The sequence below is a fragment of the Bos mutus genome, chromosome 8, assembly GCF_027580195.1.
Source record: "Bos mutus isolate GX-2022 chromosome 8, NWIPB_WYAK_1.1, whole genome shotgun sequence".
NCBI classification, from domain to species: domain Eukaryota; kingdom Metazoa; phylum Chordata; class Mammalia; order Artiodactyla; family Bovidae; genus Bos; species Bos mutus.
In genome coordinates, this window is record NC_091624.1 from 84,724,872 (window position 1) to 84,738,444 (window position 13,573).

Below are 13,573 nucleotides of genomic sequence, written 5' to 3' on the forward strand. Positions count from 1 at the left end.
CTGAGCTAGGATTTGAAGGAGGGGTTGATTTAGGATTTGAAACCTTAGAAAATGGTGGCAAGCAGAACACTAAGAAATGAGGGTGGGACTTCCCTGGCAGCCCAGTAGTTAAGAGTCCACCTTGCAATGCAGGGAACTCAGGTTTGATCCCTGGTCAGGGAATTAAGATCCTACATGCTACAGGGCAGTGAAGATCTCTCGGGCAGCAACTATGACCCAGTGCAGCCAAACAAATAAATATTAACAAACAGGACTGGAAGCACAGGGAGACAGTGGAAGTGAGGAGAGAAGTGGGCAGGCTGAGAAAGAGACAGGAGGCAAACCCTCAGGTGTCTGATTCTTCAGCAACCACTGCAGGGGAACAACGGAGGAGGATTTAGGCAAACAGTTTTGCATCCAAGTGATGCCAGGGAAAGCAAGGTTTCTTTGAGTATGACCCATAGGAAAAGTCCAATATCTGTTTAGATGGGTAGCTTTAACTTGAAGTCAGTTTAACATCTATGTATGGTTGAGACAGGCAGCACATAACTAAGTAATTCTGTACAGCGTTTCAGTGTCCTGACACGCCCACAGGCCTGCAAGCTTCGGGGGGTCAGGGACCACATCTGTCCATGTCCCTGCTGGACTCGAGGTTCTAGCACAGCACCTGGCTTAAAGAGGATGACCAATAAATAACATGTGTGTGTGCTTCAACCAGGCTAAATAAGGGGACCACTCTTTCATTTCACTGACAGGGAAAGGGCCAACAGAGGCACTGGCTAGTAGGTGGCAGGGTCGATGATAAACCCAAAGGACAGGAGACAGTCACTATACGGGCCTGAGAGCCAAGGGACAGAGGAGCGGAGCGCGGCCACACAGCTTAGGACGTGATTTCAAATAATGGTAAAGGCTATGACCTTGGCAACAGGAGCAGGCTTAGATCTGAAAAAACCCAGCACTGTCCCTTATTAGCGACACAGTTTCCTCATCTGCAAAAGGAAGAGAGGCAGCCGCTACGTCAGCAGCTTCATGTGAAGACCAGATGATGATTCATACAAAGCATCTCACAGAATGCCTGCCTCATGATATGCACTCGGTCCCCAGGACCTTTTACCACTGTCACGTGAAAAGAGCTTCCTGGACACAGAAGCTCGTTGTGATGCTGAGAAAACCCTGGTGCTGATGATGCTCTATACTTAGAGAGAGATTTTTCAACACAAGCTACTTCTGAAATAAGAAATCTTCCAACAGACTGTGGAGGACAAAGTGCTTCTGATCTGAGATCAACTCCTAGGATCTGCTATCCCAGAAGCTCGCTAAATACTGTTATATGGCACCCAAGGTTTAGGTCTAAAATGCGTGTTCGTTTTCATCCAGGAGACAGCTACAAGCATGGGCAGAATATGTGTCACAGTTGGCCTGCCTCGCGTATCCTGCATGAATAGTCAGCAAAAAAGATAAGACGTTTACAGATTTTTAAAGGCCCACCAACAGCCGTACATGAACTATAATGACAAGACAAAGCCTCACTCCAAAGGACACTCAACTTGATAAAGGTGTCACTCTTCACAGTTAACACCTCTACAGTGTATATTTTTCTCATGAAAGGATATATTTAACACTTTCTTCAATTTTCCCTAGAAATGCATCTTTTGTCAAATGACAGATAAAACTTCAGCAAGAATTTTAACACTGAAGTTTATTATCCTCACCACCCCAGTCCTCTATAAGGAGGTAACATTTCGCATGTGAAAATACTGCAGCCAGAATCATTTTAAGTTTAAGTGGTATCTCTGCCATTGTCTGTGGGGGAAGAGGGAGGCAGAAAGAAGGATGGGGACTAGAAATGGAAAAAAAAGAATTTTTAAAATCCCTGTTACACCATCTACCAGATGTAAGTGAATAATAACTAATATGTTTGCAGCCTCGGCCTTAATCTTAAAACAAATGATAGTATTCAAATATAATATTTCGCACATGCAGACTGATAAGAGATTTTTCCCTTCTTTATTTCTTGAAGATTCTGTGAACGACACAATACAGAGCACAATGTATTTAATGAAAGGTTTCCAAGGCTGATTTCCCTACAGGTTATTTTCTTTCTTTTCTCTGGAACCCACACACGGGGTATACTGCAGGGACCAAGGGTGTATATAAAAATAAACTATGAGCCAGCATCAGAGCTGATACCCTTTCTCCTACAGGGGCAAGTGAATTATTAGATCTGTGTCATGAGTGTTTTTTTTTAATATGCCATTGTTCCCACTTGAGCACATTAAATTTTCCATATCCACTTTTAAACCAATATAACCTTTTTTTTTCCATGTTCATAATGTTCATGCTGTACATTAACAGGCAGAAAATCCAATAGCTTAAGTCATCATATTGGAGTTATATGTAAAGCTGGGTGGATGAAAACCTTTTGCATTTTCCTTCTCTTTGAACAGATACTATGCTGGAGTTGGCTAAAACCCTAGGAAAAAAAAATTACACCTCATGGGAAACTGTGCTAATATTTTTTTTTTCTTTTATGATTGATCACAAATCCATTTTGAACATTACACATTTTTTTAAAGTTTATTATAACTCCAGTTCAACATCTTCCAGCCCAACAAATTGAAGGTGCTGGAATCTTTTGGTCTGGAAGATGTGTTTGCCAATTATTTTTGTACTAGTGCACATAAACAGGGAGAACTGGATCTTAGGTATGAGTTATACATTCCTGTACAAAATAATTGTATATTCTATGAAGACTGATTCTTTTTCTGGAGAAATATACAACAACACAAGGGAAATCTTGTACTAGCAGCATAACTGAAGTGGCAAGATACAATATTAGAAAAACAGAGCTACTTTCATTACTGTGATGCTGTGTGTCAGAATGTCTCTCCTTAATGAACCTGTTTGCAATAAGACTCCGGGTGCAAAGAGGCTATTTAGAGAGACTATTGTGTCTACAGTGAGTCCTTCAAATATCTTCCCACCATTAGACATGCCGCATTGACCAATTCTGTCCTGATTGCTGTTCTTTTTACTATCAAGGGAGATTCCTGCCCAGACAGACGGATGGCTCAGACACTGCAGTTCATAAAATGTTTACACTGTACACACACACACACGCACTCACCACAGCAGTACAAGCTACAGCTCTCCAGATCACACAGTTGAACATGGCAGTGTCATATGAAGGTTGATGACATTCCAATATCAATGAAAGGATTTAAGCTAAACTTTGGTCATCCTACCTACCTGTCACTCTCAACAAAAAGCCTTTCTGCCCGCTCTCTTTCAGCACATGCCCATGTCTACTGCCCACATGGGAACGCTTCAGGCAAACATTTTCTGTGCCTTCAGGTTTCTCACCCTGTTGAAATTTTTCTCCCAACTGCTGACAAGAAAAGACGACCACACATGTCACGCCATCAAAAACAAGGGATGAGAGAGAACACAGTAATGGGTCAAAAAGGCTTTCTAAAAACTTTTTGAATTCCAACTGACGGTGACAGGCTTAGAGGACCAGAGACTCGTCTCTGCAATGTAAGTGAAGCATCTCTGGCTGAAATCAGCCAGCCACCTTTTTACCAAGTCCAAACATGAGAGGCTGAAATGCTTAGTGGAAACCTCCTGTTCATCTTATTCTGAACTCTGTTCTTATCAGCTGCCACATGAGGCTGTAGCCTCACATTTCACTCACCTACGTGCCAAGTGATCCTCTTGTGCTTTTTCAAATAGTTTATCCTTTCTATCCAAATACAAATACTGTGCCTGCCAGAAAAGGCCATATACAACTCCCCCATCTCAGCTAACAGGCAGAAAGAACTTCAAATGCAAAATTGCCACTAAATGCTCCTAAGTGTAACCACTACTAGTTATAGCCAAGAAGGAACCAGAGAATTACACACTGAATAACTCTGGATCCAATGAATCCATTTCAATCCCCATTATTTTAAAATTTCTCTCACCTCCTCCTTTCTTCTAGGCTTAGCCTTCTATTCGTTTTTAAAATTTCTTTCTTTTAATAGGAGGATAATTACTTTATAATATTGTGATGGCTTTTGCCATACATCAACACAAATCAGCCATAGGTATACATGTGTACCCCATCCTGAATGTCCCTTCCTCCTCCCTATTGCTCTGGGTTGTCCCAGAGCACCAACTTTGGGTGCCCCGCTCCATGCATCGAGCTTGCACTGGTCATCTATTTTACATATGGTAATGTATATGTTTAAATGCTATTCCCTCAAATTATGCCACCCTCGCCTTCTCCCACTGAGTCCAAAAGTCTGTTCTTCACATCTATGTCTCCTTTGCTGCCCTGCATGTAGGATCATCCAGTATCATCTTTCTAAATTCCACATATATGTTAATATACAGTATTTGTCTTTATCTTTCTGACTTAGTTCACTCTGTATGATAGGTTCCAGATTCACCCATCTCAATAGAACTGACTCAAATGTGTTCCTTTTTATGGCTGAGTAATATTTTATTGTGTATATGTACCACTACTGCCTTATCCATTCATCTGCCGATGGACATCTAGGTCGCTTCCATGTCCTAATGAACATTGGTTACATGTGTCTCAATTCTTCAACCTTATATTCTTGAAGACCTGACATATAGACCATCACTTGCCTGAAGCTCTGTTCTCAAAGTCATTTGAAGTATTTGATTTCAAGGTATTAACTCATCCAAACCTTAAAATAATGCCTCTATTAAAGCAACTTTGAACATTTATTAAAAACAGATAAGCATTTCTTAATTGAGATATCTGACATGCTGGACTGGATGAAGCACAAGCTGGAATCAAGATTGCCAGGAGAAATATCAATAACCTCAGATATGCAGATGACATCACCCTTATGGCAGGAAGCAAAGAAGAACTAAAGAGTCTCTTGATGAAACTGAAAGAGGAGAGAGAAAAAGTTGGCTTAAAACACAACATTCAAAAAATGAAGATCATGGTATCCAGTCCCATCACTTCATGGCATATAGATGAGGAAACAATGGGCACAGTGACAGACTTTATTTTCTTGGGCTCCAAAATCACTGCGATGGTGATTGCAGCAATGTAATTAAAAGACACTTGCTCCTTGGAAGAAAAGCTATGACCAACATAGACAGCATATTAAAAAGCAGAGACATTGCCAACAAAGTCAAAGCTATGGTTCTTCTAATAGTCATGTATGGATCTGAGAGTTGGACTGTAACGAAAGCTGAGCACCAAAGAATTGATGCTCTTGAACTGTGGTGTTGGAGAAGACTCTTGAGAGCCCCATGGACAGTAAGGCTATCCAACCAGTCCATCCTAAAGGAAATCAATCCTGAATATTCGTTGGAAGGACTGGTGCTAATGCTGAAACTCCAATCCTTAGGCTACCTGATATGAAGAACTGACTCATTTGAAAAGACCCTGATGCTGGGAACGATTGAAGGCGGGAGGAGAAGGGGACGACAGAGGATGAGATGGTTCGATGGCATTACCATGGACATCACTCAATGGACATGAGTTTGAGTAGGCTCCAGGAGCTGGTGGTGGACAGGGAGGCTTGGCGTGCTACAGTCCATGGGGTCACAAAGAGTCAGACATGACTGAGCCACTGAACTGAACTGAACCGACATTGTGAACCTGGTTAAAAAACACTTTGAGGATTTGCCTGCACATTCAGGAGGTGAAGGGACAGGAGAAATTTAGCAGCAATCACTTTTTTTCCTACAAGTGAACCAAGACTGTGTAAGATTCAAGGAAACTACAGCCCACAGAATCCAGGTCTAGGACTCTGGATGCCTCGCCTACTGGTCTCACTCACACCATGCTACAGCTCTGTATCCAGTAATCCTTCTGTATTTTGCCAACAAGGGGTTTTGTTTCCTTTTGAAACAACAGACGGTTCTACTAAAACGTGCTCAGTTATATATGCCATGTGTACTGGCATAAAGAGAAAAAGACTATAGATAATTACAAAGAGTATAGATAATACAAAAATTATTTCTATGTTCCATCCTCAAAGAACAGTCTCAGGACCAGCAGCATCGGCATCACCTGGGGATTTATTAGAAAGGCTGGTTCTCAGGCTGTGTATGTGATGCACAGAGTCAGAAAACCTGGGGGGAAGGCCCAGCAGTCTGTGATGAAAGAGACCGCCACGTGGCTCAGATGCGTTCTCCAGTTTAACAACCAGGGCTCTTGAATATACGATATGATTCGGGATTCCCTGTTGACTCAGATGGTAAAGAATCTGCCTGCAATGCAGGTTCAATCTCTGGGTCAGGAAGATCCCCGGGAGAAGGGAATGGCTACCCAGTCCAGTATTCTTGCCTAGGAAATCCCATGGACAGGCAAGCCTGGTGGGATACAGTCCATGGGGTCGCAAAGAGTTGGACACGACTGAGCAACTAACAACTTTTACTTCAACAATTTACAAAGCGTCATATTAAAATTATTTAAAATGGCTAATGCTTAAGGACATAATCAACTGGCTATACACACACACACACACACACAAAAACAGACCTAAAAGGAGGAAAACAATACAGGATGAAAAATTACCTTAAGAATATCCCAGTTTAGGGCAACAGTTAATTTACTATAAATATGTGTCTTTTGATTGTACTGCTCAATACAAACCACTCCACTCAATCTTTTATTTGGAAGAAAGCAAGTGCTCACTTTGGGCTTCCCAGGTGGCTCAGTGGTAAAGAATCCACCTGCCAATGCAGGAGATACAAGTTCAATCCCTGGGCTGGGAAGACCCCCTGGATGAGAAAATGGAAACCCACTCTAGTATTCTTGCCTGGAAGACCCCAAAGACTGAGGAGCTAGTGGGCTTCAATCCATGGGGTCACAAAGAGTCAGACACAACTCTGTGACTGAACACATACACACACACACGCACTCTCTTTCAGATCAATAAAATGAGGTATTTAAATAAACCCTAACGTTAGATAAGGTAATGGAAAATATAACGGAAATGAATTCATGAATTTTATTGTAAGGATCCATGCCAAAATGGAAAGAGATGTTAACCAATATGAAGTATTAATTATTAAAAAGTTACAGCTCAGATATGACAGCAGTGTGTGCCAAAGCAAAGATACACCATTTTGTTAAGGTAAATGGAAGTAGGGATATGAAGAAACTAGAACACAAGCACCAAATTAAGAGCACTAAACCTCAAGGAAATTACTGTTAACTCAGGAGGTAAAAAGCTTATCAGAATTGTCGTGACTTCAAAATCAAAGCCAGCACTGTTTATAACGACCCAAAGTTAAGATACAACCTAAATGTCCATTCAAAGAGGACTGGTGACAGTCATCATGGTACTCCCCTACAAGGGCATTCTTGACGTACACATGCGTAATAACTTGTACACATGCAAATCTGTACACATGCATAATAACAACACTGACAAGCACCCCCACTGGCAAGCGGAAAAAGTAATTGAACATACAGTACCATCCAACTTCTTTTTCAAAAACTATGGGCACATACATGTGTTTTTGCAAAGAATAAAGTCTAGAAAACCATAAACCACAATGGCCACAGCAAGTAAGTGGATTACAATTGAATTTTATCTTCTCCCTATTCCTCTCTTTTCTGAAGTTTCCTGGTTTTTAAATGAACAACAATTACTCACAAAATGAGGAAATAATAAACATATAAACATGTAAATGTTTTAGGAAAAAAGGCAATAAATGATAGATTGCTATTTTATAGGCAGGGACCCAAGGAAGTACTGCTGATTGGCACAATATAGAAGCACTAATGAAATTCCAGAGATTTCACAAAACCAGGATTCAGAGACAAAGATACAGATTTTAGAAGGAAAAAATGCTAAACTGCAGGCAATCATCATAATGTATCAATCCCTCTTTTCCGCAAAAAAAAAAGGGGGGGAGGGGAGGAAATATCAAACTCACCTAAACCACTACATTCAAACAAAAATCCAAATGAAAAATTTAAAGGACATAGTTTATTAAGCACATATTATGCACCAGACACACTCACATATCATCTCCTTAAGTTTCACGACAACTTGCAAGTTATTTCCAATTTTCAGGGAAGAGGTTCAAAGGAAACAAGCACATTTCTGATGCACAGTGCACCCCAGAGCTCATGAGACGTTTCTGTTTCACCAGGCTCCAAAAGGGATCCTTAGCACACAGTTCTTGAGAGTGATGAGAGCTGAAATTGAGGGCTGTTATTGTCCAGTTGCTCCATCGCATCTAACTCTTTGCAACACCATGGCCTGCAGCACGCCAGGCTTCCCTGTCCTTCGCTATCTCCCGGAGTTTGCTCAAACTCATGTCCATTGAGTAGGTGATGTCATCCAACCATCTCATCCTCTGCTGCCTCCTTCTCCTCCTACTTCAGTTTTTCCCAGCATCAGGGTACCCACATAAAAACTTCAGAAAGGATTCCGTTATCCTTTATTAAGCACAAAATCAATATCATAGAATAGGAGGGGGAGATGTGAGCGGAAGGCAGCAAGGGCCTAATGTGAGATAGCTGGGCAGCCTGTGTTAAGGATTTTGGACTCTGAGAGAAAACGACATTTTTAAAGATACTCCTTTGTTGCCTATGTTAGGGGATGGTAGTGGTAATGTGTTACCAAACAAAAGATGTTGCTTAGATAATTTACCAGACACATGAAGACAAGAGCAGATTTAAGCATCATCCAACAGGTGGAACTGAAAGGATGTACTGATGATGGGATATTCCTCCTTAGACCCAACCACCTTGCAAACTGAATTCTAAACTTCTCTAATATGCTTTCACCAGTAACAAACTCTGAAGGCCTCTCCAGCTTGGGATCTTGCAACTTGATTTCTTAGTTTTTAACTTTGCAATACAAACCTACACAAATGCATCTAGATATTATAAAATATTTGCTCCATCAATTGATAAATGGATAAACAAAAATGTGATACATACTACATACAATGAAGTGTTATTTGGCAAAATAGGGACAAATCCTTAAAATATTATATGCATGAAAGATGTAAGATACCATATACAGTATGATTCCATTTGTATGAAATACAAATAGCAAATTCGAAGACAAAGTACATCAGTAGCTGTCCACAGCTGCAGAGGATTGGGAGTGTTGGGGGATGGGTGATAGTGAAAGGGTAAACATTTATTTTTGAGGTAATAAAAATGTTCTAACTTTGACTGTGGTGATGGTTACACAACTCCAAATATGTTAAAACTCACTGAAACAAAAAAAAAACATCCGAATTAGGTAAATTTTGGCCTTCCCTCGCAGCTCAGTCGGTATAGAAGTTGCCTGCAATGCAGGAGACCCAAGTTTTATTACTGGGTTGGGACGAGCCCCTGGAGAAGGAAATGGCAACCCACTCCAGTTTTCTTGCCTGGAGAATCCCATGGACAGTGGAGCCTAGCAGGCTACAGTCCATGGGGTCGCAAAAGTCGGGCACAACTTAGTAACTAAACCACCACCACCAAGTAGGTAAACCTCATGGGATGTGAATTATATCTCAATAAATACATTATTTTTAAGTGTTTTTTTTTTGGGGGGGGGCAAGTATTTACTGGGTATGATGCTGGGGCCTAAGTTACAAACAAGATGAGCAGGTGAAGATAACAGGACTTCAGCATAAAAATCTTTGAAAAATAAAACCTCCAGTAGATCTAAGGATATCCTCCTTGGTTCTATGCAAAATTTTCCTCTTGACATCTTTAAGAAAAAATGCTGACTTAATTCCAGTTTTTCTTTCGATTGTTAACTCTGGAGGTATTCATCTACTAAGATACATTCTGGAGACTTCCCTGGTTGTTCAGTGATTGGGACTCCATGCTGCCAACACAGGGGTGGGGATTCAAGCCCTGGTCAGGGAGCTAAGATCCCACATGCTGTGTAGCATGACCAAAAGATTAAAAAAAAATTAAATTTCAAAAAAGATATATTCTGAATCACAGACCAAAAGTTTATTTAAACCTGCAGCTAAAGAACATTCCCTAAAAACAGACTGAATTCTTCTGTTAAAAAAAAAATTCCCTGGATAAAACACTTCTAGACATGTGGATACTCTTAAAAAAAAAAAAACTGGATACAATTGTTTCACATGTATATCAACACATAACACTAGCCTTACATTTCATGTCCAGCCACAAATCATCTATTGTAACTTATGCTTTTACTTATATGGGTGTAATGAGAATCACTGCCAAACCGAGCTCTTCAAGCAGGTGTCTTGGAGAGCAGTGGTCTAAATGCCAAAGATCTAAAGATTTAGATTTAAGACATCATGTCATCAGGGCTGGAATGATCTTCAGGCATGGTGGTGATAAACAAGCAGCTCATATCTACAAAAAAAGACAAGCATAGAAGAACGGAAATACTTTTTATTACCCTAGGGAAATAATCATAGATTTAATCAAAGGTTTAAATAAAATACATTGTATTGCAGCAACATTTAAGGTTGCAAAAATTAGAAACCTACATTGCCAATAATAGGGGTTCTATAAATAAAAAACGGTTCATGTCAGAATACTATATGATGATTAAAATGCATATTTTATAAGGAACCCAAAGATATGAAGGACAATTAATGTAACTTTCATAATAAGTGCAAAGTATCAGTTGCAAAGCAGCATATTCAGTATCATTTCTACTTTATAAAATTAAAGATGCATAGGAAAAAAAATCTAAAATTATAGTTACAAAATGATAAAAAAGTAACCTTATGAATGATTTTTCATTTTTGGTAGTCACATATAATTCAAACTTTCTAAAATAAATATTTCTGTTATAAGAGATGGGGACTCAAGACAATAAATCTGCAGTCATTTCTCATCTCCTCATTGAAGTAAATGGCAGAAGAAAAATGTTCTGATCCAAAATGAGAGTTTTGTGATCTGGGTTTTGGTTGCCATTAAGTTTTAACATACTAGTATTTCTAATGTCCTGAGTGCTCTCTTTACTCTGAGCTTTTGTCAGAGTTGTTCCTAGTACCAAGAACATTTTTAGTCACTGTTCCTAGACCATTCTATGGGCTTCCCAGGTGGCTCAGAGGTAAAGGACCTGCCTGCCAATGCAGCAGACCCAGGTTCGATCCCGGGGTTGGGAAGATACTCTGGAGAAGGAAATGGCAACCCACTGCTGTATGCATGCCTGGAAAATTACATGGACAGAGGAGCCTGGCGGGCTACAGTCCATGGTGTCACAAAAGAGTTGGCCACAACTTAGCATCTAAACATGGAGAATGGCACCCCACTCCAGTACTCTTGCCTGGAAAATCCCATGGGCGGAGGAGCCTGGTGGGCTGCAGTCCATGGGGTCGCTAAGAGTCAGACATGATTGAGCAACTTCACTTTCACTTTTCACTTTCATGCATTGGAGAAGGAAATGGCAACCCACTCCAGTGTTCTTGCCTGGAGAATCCCAGGGACGGGGGAGCCTGGTGGGCTGCCGTCTATGGGGTCGCACAGAGTCGGACACGACTGAAGTGACTTAGCAGTAGCAGTAGCATCTCAACAACAGACCACCTCATCTGGCTAACTCGGCAAAATAAAGGGGGCAGGGAAGACTCTGGCAATCATGCATCTTGTACATGGGCTGGGCTTAGGGCTCCACAGTGTTTAGCACCTGGTACTCTAGTCACCTGATTTCATAGTTTTCTCGCCTACTAGATTCTACGGTACTTTGAGTGCAAGGATAAGAAATGTTTCTGTTTTGTTCAGCATTACCTGCTATACTTCATAGCACATCACATACATTTGATTAATATTTTGGGGAAAAAAACTGAATTTATGTATTAATTGCTGAATGAAGAAGTAAACAGCCTGCCACAGAAGTGAGGTATGCCTAAGTCTTAGAAGCATTTCCTCTCAAGTAAACCAGAGATGTGCGTTTCATGTAATGGAAACATAAGAGTGTAGTCAGTTAGCACCTTGAACAAAAGACAGGTCGTATGTGGCTCCTGCTTTCAGAGTCCAAAAACCTGAAAGCATCAGTCTAATGAAAGTTAAATATGTCCAATCACAGGGTATCAAATATGCTAATGTCTTAAATACACAATTTGCAAATAAACAGAAATAAGGCACAATTAAGAGAAACAATCAAAATAGAATACCATATTTTCTGAGCTTGGTTCCTAAAAATCAGATTCAGATGTTGTTTTTATTCATAATCTGGGAAAAAGTAAATAAAACATTCTGTGCACTGCTCACCATAAATCTTAACTTACCCCTGAAATTAAATCTAAACACAAACATAACCCTAAAACCTCCTCTAGCCCCACAAATACTCAGACAATCAAAATCTGATTTCCAGGACAGCAGTTTTACTATGTGAGTACAATATTTATGCAGAAGAAATAAATTATGCAAATCACAATGATTTACGCCTATTATAGCTAAGCTTACTCTTTGCAGATTACAAGGTTCAAGAATCTACAAATTTACTCAAAATTCAGGTTGCCTAATGAACAATTATACATACAGGACACTTTAAGACCTTACCAAAGCTTCAAACAATATACACTGCTTTATATTATCTCCTTGGCACATGATTGTAATAGCTAAAGAACAAACTCAAATTTCAAAATTAATTCACAAATTAAACCCCGAATTTATATAAACCAGTACTATATTCACCTTCCTTCCATGCTATCTAGAAATGTCTTTAAAAAGTAATTCAAGGGTCTCAGGTCAACATGGCAAGCAGCTTGTGCCATTTCAGCATCAAGCAGGTGGCCAGAGGGTATTTATAAAGGGTATTACAATGCTGCTGGGTTCAATAAACTGGGCTTAATGCAAGATGATACAATATATGAGAATGACGATGCAAAAGAGGCCGTAAGAAGGCTTCCTGAGAACGTTTATGACGACAGAGAGTTTCGCATTAAGAGAGCACTGGACATGCACATGAGGCAGCAGATTCTGCCTAAACCACAGTGGACAGAATATGAGGATAAAGCCTACCTCAAACCATCTCTGAAAGAGGTGCTTTGGGAAAGAAAAGGGAGAGAAGAATGAGCTGAGAAATAATTTAGTAGTCTAAATCTGTGGATATAGCTGTTATCAAATATTTTTATGAAGTTAGTTTAAACCTGAAATGTACAATGCAGAACTATTTAGACTATAAATGTATTACTTTAAATACATATCTATTACAATTTAAAAAAAAGTTATTCAAGGGATTTCCCTGTGGTCCAGTGGCTAAGTGCAGGGGGCCCGGGTTCCATCTCTGGTCAGGGAACTAGATCCCACACACTGGTACTGAGAGTCTGCATGCCACAACTCAGACCCAGTTCAGGAAAATAAAAACTTGAAATAAATTTTTTTTTAAGTTGTATGGCAGAAACCAACACAACATTAATTTTCCTCCAATTAAAAAATTAAACCAGAAAAAGTAATTCAAATGAAATATCAACACTTTTTTTGTATTTTTCTTTCATTTTTAATTGAATGATAATTGCTTTACGGTACTGCATTGGTTTCTACCAAACATCAAAATGAATCAGCCACAGGTTTTTAAAATTAGAGCTATCATTACAAATTTTAGTGATGTAACCACCTGATTGCTGTTGCTGCTGCTAAGTCGCTTCAGTCGTGTCCGACTCTCCGACA

At 39.9% G+C, this 13,573-nt stretch overlaps 1 protein-coding gene and 1 pseudogene across 8 annotated transcripts in view; one reads left to right on the top strand and one right to left on the bottom strand.

The window, feature by feature from the left end:
• The window catches only part of BNC2 (basonuclin zinc finger protein 2), a 485,586-nt gene that overhangs the window by 377,059 nt on the left and 94,954 nt on the right, over positions 1-13,573 (bottom strand). The window lies entirely within an intron of this gene.
• On the top strand, positions 12,398-13,128 carry LOC138988989 (cytochrome b-c1 complex subunit 7 pseudogene; annotated as a pseudogene).